Below are 14,329 nucleotides of genomic sequence, written 5' to 3'. Positions count from 1 at the left end.
GACTCCCATTAACAATAGGTCTTAGACTTATATAACGCTTCATAATGGCCTTCTCTAAGTGGCTTACAGAGTCAGCATATTGCCCCCAACAATCTGACAGTCCTCATTTTACCCACCTTGGAAGGATGGAAGACTGAGTCAACCTTAAACTGGTCAGGATCACACTCCTGGCAGTGGGGCAGAGTCAGCATGCAATAATGCACTCTAAATACTGCACCACCACAGCTATTACGTCTTATTTGGATTTATAGTGGTGGCTTTCCAGAGCAGCCAGAGTTTAAGAATTAAAGTTGACAATTTCATACCCATCTTGATTATCTACTATAGTTTATTGTGTCTCATGAAACAGGAATTTAAATTAATCCTATATTATTACTTCGTTAGGAATTGGATTCAAATGTATGGGACTTGCATACACTTCTAATAGTAATCTAAATTTAATCATCCAAACATGGTTTTGCTTTCTTGTCCTCCTTAGTCTCATCTATGTTTTCAATATTCATTTGATTCAAACTGTATATTTACCTGGGTTATTTAAATTAATTCATCCTATAGTGACATAACTATAGTCCGATACCCAATAGGAAAATGGTTACTGGCATGTTAAGAATGTGATTAAATCTTACTAGCATAGTACAGTTCATCTTAAAAATACAAAATAAGATTCTACAAAATAATAAGCAACCAAAATTATAATAGATAGTAATTATTGCAACATTTTTCAAAGACTCTATCACAAATTAATTATAAAAATTGCAACAGCAAAATGTGTATAAACATCAACACATATGTGCTAGGAAAATATACTCCTCAGAAGAGATGAACACTTATATATGAATAATTCCCTCTACTGAGAGCCAGTCTGATGTAGTGATTAAGGCACCAGGCTAGAAACCAGGAGACCATGGGTTCTGGTCCCACCTAGGCACAAAGCCATCTTGGTGACCTTGGGCCAGTCACCGTCTCTCAGCCCTAGGATGAAGGCAATGCCAAACAATCTCTGACATCTTGCCAAGAAAACTGCATGGACTTGTCCAGGCAATGGCGAGAAGCCAAAACTAACTTGAAGGCAGAAAAAAACAAAATTACCACCATATCTGTACTCATAGTGAATGCTGGGTTAGACTCATGAGTTAAAGTTATGCAAATGGTTCGTATTTACAAAATGGACTTTTCTCCCTGCAAAATCCTAGTACAAATTCTCTGCAGATCTCTCGAGATGCAATTACGGGACTTCACAGAATAGAGAGGATGTCATCAGTGATACATGTTCGGACACTGGATGAACAATGTTTCTCTAGTTCTTGACACTGCATTTTAAAAAGTATTGAAACTGGAGCGGATTCAGAGAAGGGAAACAAAAACAACGTATTAGAAACTGAAGTCCTATGAAAAGAGACTGGATGAAATACGATTATTTACCTTTGACAGCAGAAGACTGAGAGGAAATATGACACCACCTTTCAAATACATGAAAGAACATCACATAGCACAAGGTCAGGATCTGTTCTGCACTTTTCAAGTGTGCAGAACATGAAAGAACGGATTAAAGTTAAAAGAAGGCAGATCGTATTTGAATTTAAAAACACCACCACCACCTTCCTAACTGGAAGAATAGTTTGACAGTGAAACCAATTACCACGAGAAGAGGTGGGCTTCCCTTCACTGGATGTGTTCAAATGACGGAAAACCCAGGAAAAAAAATTACACTGGTTTGCTGAACTGAGCAGTGGGTTTGACTTGATGACCTAGCTTGCTTCAAACTCCAATGCTTTTGCCGCACTACATGGCCATAATAGCAATGAAGAGGTTTTGCCATATTTCTCCTGGGAGATTTAGAACTGTGGAGCAGTGGAGAGAGGTACATCTTAAAATATTAAACAGAAATATATATCTTTCCTTAGTTTAAATTGATGGCCTTTATAAAATAAAGCAATGAAATTAAATGTCACTTCCTCAAGCTGCATGTTATACATTTATTCCAATCTTACTTTTAGACTACTGGGATTGGGGTATCAACCATTCACAGGTAATTTATTATACTTTGGATAAATCTATTATGAACATAGAGCAAACAAATCACAATCAACATCTCCCATCCCTTTTTAATGAACTACACACAAGTTGACTTTTTGCAGTGCCATTGCAAGGGCACACAGAGATTGAAATAACATTTAAACCCAGTTACTCACTCACAATTTATCCTACCTGATGGCCAAGAGAATTCTACAACTGAGAACAACTAATTACAGTACTTGCTTTCCTTGTTGTCTTTAATATTACTGCATTATTTAAGAGTAAGGTATAGTATCTTACGCTTATTCCTCTATCTGTGTCCGTACTTCTAGTTTATTTTTAATCCTGACTTTTTGTTACCTTGAGCCCATCACATCAAAGTCTTCTTGAAATCAATATAAAAAACCTTCATCCATAAAGGAGCAATTATTCTATTTTTTATGATTATATCTGAAAGTTTTATTCTGGATTTCTTGTCTTATGTTTCAGGAATTTTGAACATTTGACTGTTTTTTCCCAGTTGCTCACAAAAACAATGACAAATGCTTTGATTATCTACCAGAACTATGCCAGATGCATTCTCATATCTTCCCCAAAGGCTGTTCCTGAAGATGAAGGGAATCTGTGGGAAGCTACACAATGGAACATATGGTTGCAACAGACAAAGAAACTTTGAGGAATTCTATCTATGAAGTATTAGTAGAAGTACCCAATGTTTAGATTCTGCTATAGAATACATTTTATTATTTTGACACAACATGTGCAACATGTTTTAAAAGTTCATTTTTAAATAAAAATGAAAGACAATACAGAAAGCTCCAATGGTAAATGAAAAACTCCAATAGGATTGTTTAAATATAATACATTCCACTTCAAGAGGGTAATATTCATAGTATTTTTTTTAAAAAAAAACTTTACCTAAGAAATACATTTTTCTTATAATTTATTTTGCTGTAAAACAATATAATTCAACTACTTCTAACATACTTCATAAGCTATATGAAGATAAACTGCCTAAAAGCAGCACATTTTAAGGAACTCATGAGCCCTGCCCTAGTTACAAGCAAGTTCCCCTAGGGAATGTGCACAGATTCACAATATACACTCAGCATTTTGATTTCCAGATTTAAAGTCAAAATGCTAGATGAATGTTCATAACATTTTGAATAAGAGCCTAAGTTGAGGACTTGCAAAAGATGAAAGGTAGAGAACAATTCAAATAAAGAAATGTTAGGAAATAGTTTCCAGGTATAAACTGTCTGATATGTTCTTCCAGAATGTTTCTCTATCTTTCTACCTATATTTACAATATATAAAATTGATTTTGTGCTCAAGTAATGAGCGGTGGCTCAGTGGGTTAGGACACTGAGCTTGTCTATCAGAAGATCGGCAGTTTGGCGGGTCATATCCTGAGTGCCGCATAACAGAGTGAGCACCTGTTACTCGTCCCAGCTTCTGCCAACCTAGCAGTTCGAAAGCACATAAAAATGCAAGTAGAAAAATAGGGACCACTACGGTGGGAACAGCGTTCCATGCGCCTTTGGCGTTTAGTCATGCCGGCCACATGACCACGGAGGCGTCCTCAGACAAGCGCTGGCTCTTCGGCTTTGAAACAGAGATGAGCACCGGCCCCTAGAGTTGGAAACGACTAGCACGCATGTGCGGGGGAAACTTTACCTTTTTAATAAGAAAGAAAAGAGCCTATACTCCCAGAGTTATCAACCTATAATGGAGGTGTATAAAAGAACAAATCAAAATGTACTCAGGCTGATGATGGCTAGTTGGTACTGAGATCTAGCTTTTAATTCTTTGGAAGCTGTACAGCTCAGGATCTGCAAGACTGATGTCTGTAACTGAAGAAGTATTGCTTTGCTATTGATAAGAGTAGAAAAGAAAATTGCCAGCATCCACACTATTTTCAGCTATGCTGGTTACCAATAACAATTCCAATATTGCAGATTATGTCCTTGTTTCTGCATCTAACAAGTTTTGTGATATACTCAGTGAAGAGACGGGCAACGTGTGACACTTAGATATGGTTTGGTGTCCACCAGCTCTTTCTTGTACAATCAACAGCCAAGGGATGACTGAAACTCTAATGCTACATCATCTCAATGGCCATCTGCTACACATTCCTACTTTAGCACTATGTTGACTTTTAGACCTTAATATTCCCAACCTAATGGGCACAATCAGGAGTAGCCACAAAGAGAGGGGTATGGCCACCTGATTGAGGTTGCAATCTTGACTTTGACTCCCCTGCAGATGACCCTAGGTAAGGACACAGCCTCCCTGCCTTTAATAGAATTCACATTAAGAAGAGCAGCTACCTGAGTCACTGCTGCCAATCTGGACTGTGCAAGGCAACACATTCTATTTAACGCAGCCTTGAAATATTAAAGGAAACAAATTGCTCTGTTAATATGTTTTGAAGTCAGAGGTGGGAAGAGCTTTAGAGACTAAGTTACACTGGCTTTCACATTGTGGAAGGACAGGTACAAAAATACATCCACTCTATTTTGTACAGTAAGATATTAACATAGAAAAAATGTATGCTGGCCATATATTCTCTGCATTTATGGCAAATTATTAATCAAGTCCCACCTGAAACAATTTGTTAAATTGATTTTAATCACTCGGCCTCTCATGTGAAGCTTTGTATAATCAGCATTTCATTTACAAAATTAATTGCCTGATTGATTCTCAAGAGGCAGTAGCTGTCATTACACTGCTGTCATAACTTTTGAAAAGGGGTGTCACAGCATGGAATTCTGACAGTATGAAAAGCATTGCTATTTAAAACTGAGGGTGGGGGTGAGAATACATGCAGTGGCTTTACCAAGTAGTTTTCCAGGCTGAAAGAAAGTTTTGTTTATATTATTTATTTTCCTCCTACCATCTCTCCCTCCCCTCCCTCACCCCTTCTCCATCTCTCTCTCCCTCTCCCTCCCCTCCCTCTCCTAACAGTTTTAGTCAGACTTGTGACTCCTATCCTCTACTCAGTGAATTAATTTACCAAACTACTATTCAGCATTTATTACTGTGAATCATTGTCAATTTAAGTCAATTATGGCATGCTTTTTCTGGATGTGTATAATGAGGCTGTTTGTAGATGGGGGGAGGGGGTGGCCAGCCGATTCAAAGGTCAAGTTAAGGCTGCTGATTTTGCATTTTTAAAACGAAAGTCTTCTATAACTTCACAACTTTTTATATTGATTTTAACTGCCCAGCTGTTTCCTTGTAATAAAAAGGATTGTATCTGGTGCACACTGTATTCATATGGAACTAAGCTAATTTTTTTTTGAGGCTGATTGAATCAAAAACAGGTCCCTTGAATCACCACTGTGCCGTATTAGTTCAGTTTGCAGTCCCAAACAGCATCACCCAGAGGCAACAAAGATAAAAATTATTCTATGACGACACTGCTGCTCTACTGTAACATGAAAGAAACAGGAAAGAATTTTGTCTCTCTGCTTTCCGCTACAGTGCTTCCACACACATATATATACCGTATTTTCCGGCGTATAAGACGACTGGGCGTATAAGACGACCCCCGACTTTTGAGAAGATTTTCAAGATTTCTCGTCTTATACGCCGGAAAATACTTACATGCCAGTTGCCAAGTGTCCAACACAAGCCCGATTCAGGCCCGTCTGATGCAGATGGTGCAAAGCCTCCCTTTTGAAGCCCAAAGGGGATTTCCTTCCACCCACCCTTTGGAATAAACACAAGAGCTGCGTTGACACGATGCGCTCTTCCAGGCCAGACTCTGCAAACGGCACGCCAGAAGCTGCAACCACCGCGGGAACTCCGAGTCCCCGCCTTTCGGCAGCCTGCATGGCTGAACGCAATCCGGCTTTGAGAGCACATTTGCAGACGGAGCAGCCGCCGCGTCTGGAGCCAAGCCCCGCCCAGGAGGCGGTCATCCAGGTGGGCCCGGAAGACGCGCTGGAGAGCCAGGCTTGGGGCGGCCATGCCGAGGCCAGCTGGCGAGGGCCGCTGTGTGGACTGCGGGCGAGAGGGGTGCCAGGCCGCCAAGTACCGCTGTCCAGACTGCCGGGAGAGATAGCAGGTAGCAGGGCGCGCTCTGCTTATGCTCAGATGCCCCTCCCGGGGTCTGGCGTTTGCAAGGGGGAAGGGAAGGGGCTTAGAGACTCTTGGGGGTGGGAAGGGAGAGTCACGTTGGAGGGGGGACTGGACTAAGGAGGCTTGAAGTTGCTTTGCAAGAACGGGGCGCTCAATTGATTTATGTACTATTTTCCAGCATATAAGACGACTGGGCACATAAGACGACCCCCCAACTTTTGAGAAGATTTTCATGGGTTAAAAAGTCGTCTTATACGCCGGAAAATACGGTATACATTATGCAACTTTCAAAGATATTTATGGGAACTCATAAAAAGTAAATAAAGAAGAACTGGGCTTTGTTAGAGACAACTATTGTAACTTTTACCATAATGCGGAAAGCAACAATAAAGATTCTCCTCATTACTTATGCTTACCAATCTTTACTAATTGTCCCATGCTAATTTTTACATTTTTAGGAGGCAATCTAAGTTCTCTGTTAAATAAAAGAAGCATAAAACTCTTCTCAATATTATTTGACTGCTAATTAATAACTTGCCCTGCAGCATCTAAAGGCTTTCTAAACTCAATGACCACAAAGCGAGTTTTGCCAGAAGGAATTTTTCACACTGTGTCAGACTGCTGAATCTCCAGTTAAACACAGACTTTTGGGATCATGTTTTGGTAGCAAATTTTGTTTTTGTATGTACATTTTTCATCTTTATTTCATTATCCATAAGAAATAGCTTCTGAAAACTGTTATTCAAATTATCTTTTCCTTAAAAGAAGAATAAATTTTCTTAGTCTGGATTACTTTTTTGAATATTTGTTTGAATCAATCAGCAATGAAATTAAACTATAAGCCACTTAAATAACCCAAATACAATAGTCTATAACAAACTTGGTAAATATTCCCTCAACTCCTTATCATATCATTTGCAAACACACTGAACATCACTGGGTCCAAAACAATGGCATCTCACTCAAGATAGCTCTCCAGGTTCATTTGAACCCATTTATAACTTAGCTTTTGAGTATGCTATTTGAGCCAATTGTGGATCCACCTAAAAGTTTAATTGTCACTCCACATTTAACCATTTTGTTAATAAAGAGGCTACTGGACACAGTCAAAAGCCTTGCTAAAGATAGATATTATTCATGTCCTTTCTCAAATCAACTAGTCTAGTAACTATCATTAAAGGAAATCAGGTTAGTCTGACAACCCTTGTTTGGCATAAATCCATGTTGGCTCCTGTTAATTAATAAATTCCTATCTAAATGCTCGAAGACATACTGTTTAATAATCTCCTTAAGGACCTTGCCCAGGTCTACTGTCAAGCACATAAGCTTGTATTTTCTTGGATCTTGCTTCATTGTTTTTTTTTGAAAATAGAAACATTAGGTCTCTTTCCAATTTTATGGAAGTTCACCTGTTGTTAAATATTACAGAGAGTGCTTCTGCAACTACCTCTGCTAGTTCCTTCAATACCTTTAAGGTAAAGGTAAAGGTTCCCCTGCACATGCGTGCTAGTCGTTTCCAACTCTAGGGGCCGGTGCTCATCTCCGTTTCAAAGCCGAAGAGCCAGCGCTTGTCCGAGGATGTCTCCGTGGTCGTGTGGCCAGCATGACTAGACGCCAAAGGCGCATGGAACGCTGTTACCTTCCCACCGTAGTGGTCCCTATTTTTCTACTTGCATTTTTACGTGCTTTCTGGTCCTTGAGACTAACTTATTTAGATTAGTTAGGAATTCCCTCACTTGCTCGTTGCTTATCTTGAGCTTTAATTCATTCCCTTCCATGTCCCCAGTAGCACAGTGTAGGACAGGCATGTCAAACTGCCAGCCCACGGGCCAGATGCATCATGCTGAAACCGCGCCCACCCCATTGCCAGCAATGGGGAAAAAGTCACGATATGTCATGCGACGTCACAAATTTGACATGTCTGGTATAGGACAGGGGTAGGCAACCTCGGCTCTTTTATGACTCATGGACTTCAACTCCCAGAATTCCTGAGGAATTCTGGGAGTTGAAGTCCATGAGTCATAAAAGAGCTGAGGTTGCCTACCCCGGTATAGGACAACCGAGGGCTTGTTCACCTGAGATAAAACAGATGTGAAATAGGGGTTGAGAAATCTGTCTTCTCATAATCAACATTAACTATTTCACCATTCTCTCTCTGCAGAAGACATTTGTACATTTCCTTTTTTTTTCTTTTAAGCAATTTATAAAATTCGATATGGATCCCCTTTGGTCTCTTTAGATGCCTACCATTCTTTCTTGTAGGAATTGATTGAATGTGTACCTCTAGAATTTTCTTTTGCAGAAGTTCCAAGCCTACTTGGGTATTTTTCTCCTTTCAGATATCCAGCCATTGTATTCTTCACACTATTCTTCTGAGTCCCTCAAAGTCTGCTCTTCTGAAGTCCAATGCTAAAGTCTGACTGCTTGAGTTTCTCCTTCCCAGGCTATCTGAAATTCCAGGATAGGTATGGTCACTGCCTCCCAGGATCCCAGGTAACGTTACTTCCCCAACCATTTCTTCCTCATTGGTGAGGATTAGCCATGGTACAGATCACTTTGTTTCCTCTTCTCCCTTTTGACAAATGAAATTGTCTGTGAGAGAGGATAAGAATTTCTCAGATCTATAACTATCTGAACATAGCTAAAATCCCCCCGTCACTAAATTATGCTTCCTTGATAATTGGATCACGTGGCACAGAAGGGTTTCATTCTCTTCTTCACCTTGCCGTAGAACACTATAATAAATTCCCACAACTGTATTCTTTGTATTTCTCTTTCCTTTTATTCTTGCCCATACCAAAAAAACCCTGATTTTTTTTTGTAGGTCCATGTTTTCCTCATATATAAGCCAACGCCCCTTTCTCTTTGTTGAGCCTAGTTCTGATAAGTTCCAGCACCATATTCCACTCGTATGTATAATCCCGTCATGTTTTAGTAATACCTATGACATCATTTTTATGTTCCTGGCTCTTCTTTGTTTCCTGTACTTTGCTGTTGTATAAGGCACTGTAGTCTGCAATTGGCACTTCTTACTAACCTGACTCTTGTATTTCTTGGCCATTTCCTCCCCCCCCCGTGTCCTACCCTTCTTTTTCTGGCTGTATGACTACTTCCCTGTCCTTACATGTCAGCAATATAGTCAGATCTGGTGTTTAAACTATCCTCTCCCCTTTGAATCAGCTTAAACTCTCTTGATCAGTGTGACAAGGTGCCTGGGAATATATATCCCTTCCCTGTCTTTATAAGATGTAACCCATTTCTTGCATCAGTTCTTCTGGTAGATAAATTAATCCATGGTCAAGGAAGCCAAATCCTTCTCAATGACACCATCTACACTGCCACTTGTTCTAGGATCTTATTTTCTTTTCTTGCATGTCTGTTCATTGCAAGGATAAATTTAAAAAAAAAACCTGTCCCTCCTGATCTTTCACCTTTACCATATGTTGAGGGAACAGGATGGTGAACTAACATTCAGCACAACCCAGAGGCAACACATTTATCTTATAAACAATATTATGTCTTTTGTTACCTCACAGGAGTATTGTGGATCCATTTTTGTGAAAATTATAGCATAATTGTAAGATACTAAAATTGTAAAGTAAACCTAGTAAAGTGCCACTCAAAATATATTTAGATAGATAGATAGACAGATGAAAGAGAGAGATATGATTGATGGATAGATGTAGATGTAGATGGATATAGATATAGACATATATATATCATTATATAAAATAATATGCCAGTTTTACTTGTTATTCTCTATGTATAAGGCTATAATTTGTAATAATTTTCAAAATGTTAATTTTAAGACAACATTTAAGCCACTCTGAGAAACAAAAAAGAAACAAAACATTATTCCCTTACAGACTAAATCAAAAGTATAAAAAAGTTAAAACTCAGTTTGAAAAATACATTCTACACAATTTATAGTCTGAATACCAGCCTTTAATGGATCAAGAATGAGACTAGATTTTAGACATTGTTTTAGCTCTGTTTAGCTCTTAGATAATTAGGTTTTTTTAATGCCTGGGTCAATATACTATATTAAAAGCAAAGTAAAAGAATTAGAAAATATATATCACAAGTTAAATATTTTCAAAGCACTTGAGAAAACAACATTGGGCACCTGATTTATGCTTAAGAAAACTTAATTTACAACAGATCTTCTTTGTAATGGAATTTTTCCCAAATATTATTTTACAATTCTGATTATGACTTACAAAACTTATTTATTAAATAACTTTTCTTAGACGTGCAAAGCTGTTAATTTGTTCCAACTAAATCATGCATCGTCTGGAAAGATTAAACTGCAGTGATGGAATAGCACTCTGGATAACACATTTCATATGGATTTTAGAATTTAAAAGTCTAACATTATTCAATTCAACATACTTACCGGTACTTATATAGCCATAATACTATTCACTCTTGTTGTAAGCAATGTCATGCATAACGCATACATATACAATGTTCTATCCTTGCACATAATCCATGCATCAACCACATCTGTGTACCAATTCATATTTTTTCTTTCATTGTTTAAATTTCTCACCTCCCTCTCTTTGAAGATTTCATCAGCTCAATAAAACCACAACTTCCTCTGCCTTTTCCTTCATTTCATTTATTGTTGCTTCATATAATTTGTTTTGCAATTCTTTCATGCTGATCACCATTTTACCTTCAATCCACATTTATTCAGCATCCATTCATCTTTGAATCTTTCTGTATTACCACATATACTCCTTAAGTAAACCATTTCCACTGCATTCAAGTTAATGTTTCTCCTGACATACTCAATTTTCACTTCCATATAAATAAGGAAGCAGAAGTATCAAACCAGTTTTGGTTCTTTTGAAAAACATTCATTCCTCACAGCACAGAACATACCCAGTACTCTTCTTTTTTGCATATCTTCACATTTTTCCATCTTTAGTAAATGCTGTAAGAGGAATTCATTCACATGCTCTATAAATTCATTCACATGCCCTATATTTTTCTCCTAAGGTATAACCTAAGTGCAACACACATATACCAAGTTGGAGTTGCCTTTCAAAACTATCCAGACACAGACAGTATTGATCTAAAATGCACTAGCGGCTAGTGACTAGCCCATGTGTTGGTAAATCAAAGGTATCATGTCCTTATAACCAGTGGTGGGATTCAAATATGTGAACAACCGGTTCTCTGCATGGATGCCGCTTCCAGAAGTCCATTCTGGGCCTGGGCAACAAAAAATTAGCTACCGGTTTTGCCGAAGTGGTGCAAACTGGCTGAATCCCACCACTGCTTATAACACAAATATTGCCATCACTTCAATAAGTTGCCAGTAGGTTGTGAATGCCAGTCAAGCTGCTGGTTTTAACCTATAAAGCTGCATACGGTTTAGCACCCAGATGCCTGCTATAGGATCTCTTCACAGAAACAATGTGCCCAAATCAGGTAAGAACACCTAATTAAAACTTATGAAAATAGCAGGCTGGTGAATGGGTATTTTTTGTTGTAAATCAGCAAAAACATTATAAATCATGGTCATATGAACAAAGGACGTTGCACTCCCCCAAGTTAAGGACTACCTCTATTGGTTTGTTTTTTTCTTGACTGTTTACCTAATAGTCCTATTTCCTACTTATCTGGGTAATGGCTAATAAAGGGGTTGTGTTCTAGGGCCTTTACTCCAATGTGCTTTATAGATAAGAACCAGCACTTTAAATTACACCTGGAAGCAGGTGTAACTGGTAACTAGTGCAACTCCAGAATAGGGGTTTAGAATGGCATACGAAAATAAACCCCTAGCTATCTGGACTAGACAGGTCCATGTAGAATTTGTGTTATGTTCAACTCAGCAAAAACAATGCCTGAGCAATTATTTCCAATTAGGACTATACATTAGGAACAAATTGTGATTTAAATACTTGGACTGATGGGATTGTTCACATCACATTTCAGCTACAGTATTAAGCAACGATTTGAGAATCACCCCCCCCCCCGGGGAAGGAACTATGATCCTAGAAAGAGCTGGGCTTTTCTCCCTACTTTTCTCAATTTTGAAAGGACTTGGTAGGTGACAGAGGGGAAGGCAATGTCTATGTTACATTGTGAGATAGCTAGAACTTTTTAATGGATATTTTTAGGGATTCATTTGGATAATGCTGGGAGGAAAAAAAAACCCTATCTTTAAAGACTGAGATACAGTACCCAGAATAAAATGGATCAGAAATGGATATTTTAATTGATTTTTGATATTTTTGAAGTCTAGTAAGCGCTTAACGATCAGTGTAGAAAGACAGGATGTTGTAGAGGTAATGTTGACCTATGGCAGGGGTGGGGAACCTTGGATCTTTTATGGCTTGTGGACTTCAACTCTCAGAATTCCTGAGCCATCCATGCTGGCTCAGGAATTCTGGGAGTTGAAGTCCACAAGTCATAAAAGAGCCAGGGTTCACCACCCTTGATCTAAGGGATTGAGTACATTTATGTCTTACTTCACATTTTAATCCATCTCTAATCTGCATTAGAGTGATTTTTTTTCCAATTTCTGAAGTCTTAAAATACCAAAGTCAATCAGAAATAAAAAAAATCTTACTTTTACACAACTGCCATACTCCATGATATAGGAAATGTACCCAATTATGGGGTATAGTAACAATGACAGATTATTTTGATAGTACATTACTAAATTGTTGGAATGTTTTTAATTAGCATAAAAAGAATTAAGGCATCATTTCTACAGATTCTTATATAGATGAAGTTGGATTTATTGCATAATAAAAAGGTGTAACAGCATGCGCAGGAATGAAACACAAATGCCTAACATGATCAAGAGATACCAAACTTTTTTTTAAAAAGCTAATCCATGCAGAAGGGCAGATGCTATACCATAAAATATTTTGTGCTTGGAAATTTTGGTGGAAAAATTTGGTGGAAAAATTACTAAAATTGGACTTGCTTACTTTCTTCACTTTTATCCAGTGTATCTGATAGAGCCATCAAATCCTTACAGTTTGAGAGTACTTGTGACATCTCCCATACAAATTTAGCTCCTTGTAGTATAAAGAAAAAGTGGTGAGAAACCAGATATAATGAAGCAGAAAGGTGCTGTTTACGCTTTTATCTGTTAGGCTCACACCTTTCCTAGTGTGCTGTTAGCTACGTTAAACAGCAAGTGCTGAAATAACTTGGCAACTATCCATCTGACAATTTGATTCACATCTCATTTACTACTGAAAGTAAAATATTTCAGACAACTTTGAGCAAGCAGCTCCTTCTTTAAAAATATATGAAGATATCATAAAAGCTATAAACAAAAAAAACTATAAGAAATTGGCTGTTTTAAATGGTATCTGAAGTGGCAATAGACACATATGCATTCTGATTTTAGGTTTTGGCACCACTTTGAGGCTCTTGCTATAAGAAGAGATTTTGAAAAAGTATACACGATCCCGACGTCAGTTAAATATGGAAAGGTTTGTTACTTTTATTAAATTGAAACTAGAAATGTGGAATGATTTTTATTCCATCAGGATTTTAATGCAGTAAGCCTATGCATATTCATTTCCAAACTAGCCTGCATACGAACATATGTTTGGTGAACAATATCCCACATTTCTTTTTATGTCATAAACTCTAACCCTAATTCAGTGTTAGGTGCTACTTTTAAATACATCTCCTTATGCCTTTGAATATAAGTTTTATCTGCATAAGCTTTATCTGCATCACTAGAGCAGTAGGCAATGGGTAATAGGTCAATAATAATGTTTTTATAGTAATATAAAATTCAAACCGTGCAATATCTCATCTGCAAGATGTCATATATTCAGACATAGGGTGCAGGTAGATATTATAATCTATGGAAATCTATGGCTAAAATACGTATACATTTTAGTAACTCAAAAGCAACCATTGCCATATTCTTGACTAGTACATATTTACAGATCAATTACAAGGATAAGAATCAAAATAAAACAGACACTACCATTTTTCACAGAATGAATGGGACGACTGGAAGCATCTGGTCTGCTTCTATAGAATGCAAATATGCCGAAAAATACTTTAACCTAACACATACCAGAACGTCTAAGTATAATTTGAATGCTTTATGATTGGCAGACCCACAATGGAGTGTACAGTTGTACTGAATTACAAAATTGGAAGACAATCAGGATTTTACTAATACCAATTAAAGAAAGCAAATATTTCCCCATTCACTAAATTACCGGTAGCTTCATTA

At 37.8% G+C, this 14,329-nt stretch overlaps 1 protein-coding gene across 5 annotated transcripts in view; it reads right to left on the bottom strand.

Annotated features, from left to right (window-relative positions):
• ARID1B (AT-rich interaction domain 1B) overlaps positions 1-14,329 on the bottom strand; it is a 441,898-nt gene that overhangs the window by 405,603 nt on the left and 21,966 nt on the right. The gene's annotated exons all lie outside the window — the stretch shown is intronic.

The sequence above is a fragment of the Vipera ursinii genome, assembly GCF_947247035.1.
Source record: "Vipera ursinii genome assembly, chromosome: 1".
NCBI classification, from domain to species: Eukaryota; Metazoa; Chordata; class Lepidosauria; order Squamata; family Viperidae; genus Vipera; species Vipera ursinii.
This window is presented reverse-complemented; position numbering and strand designations above follow the sequence as displayed.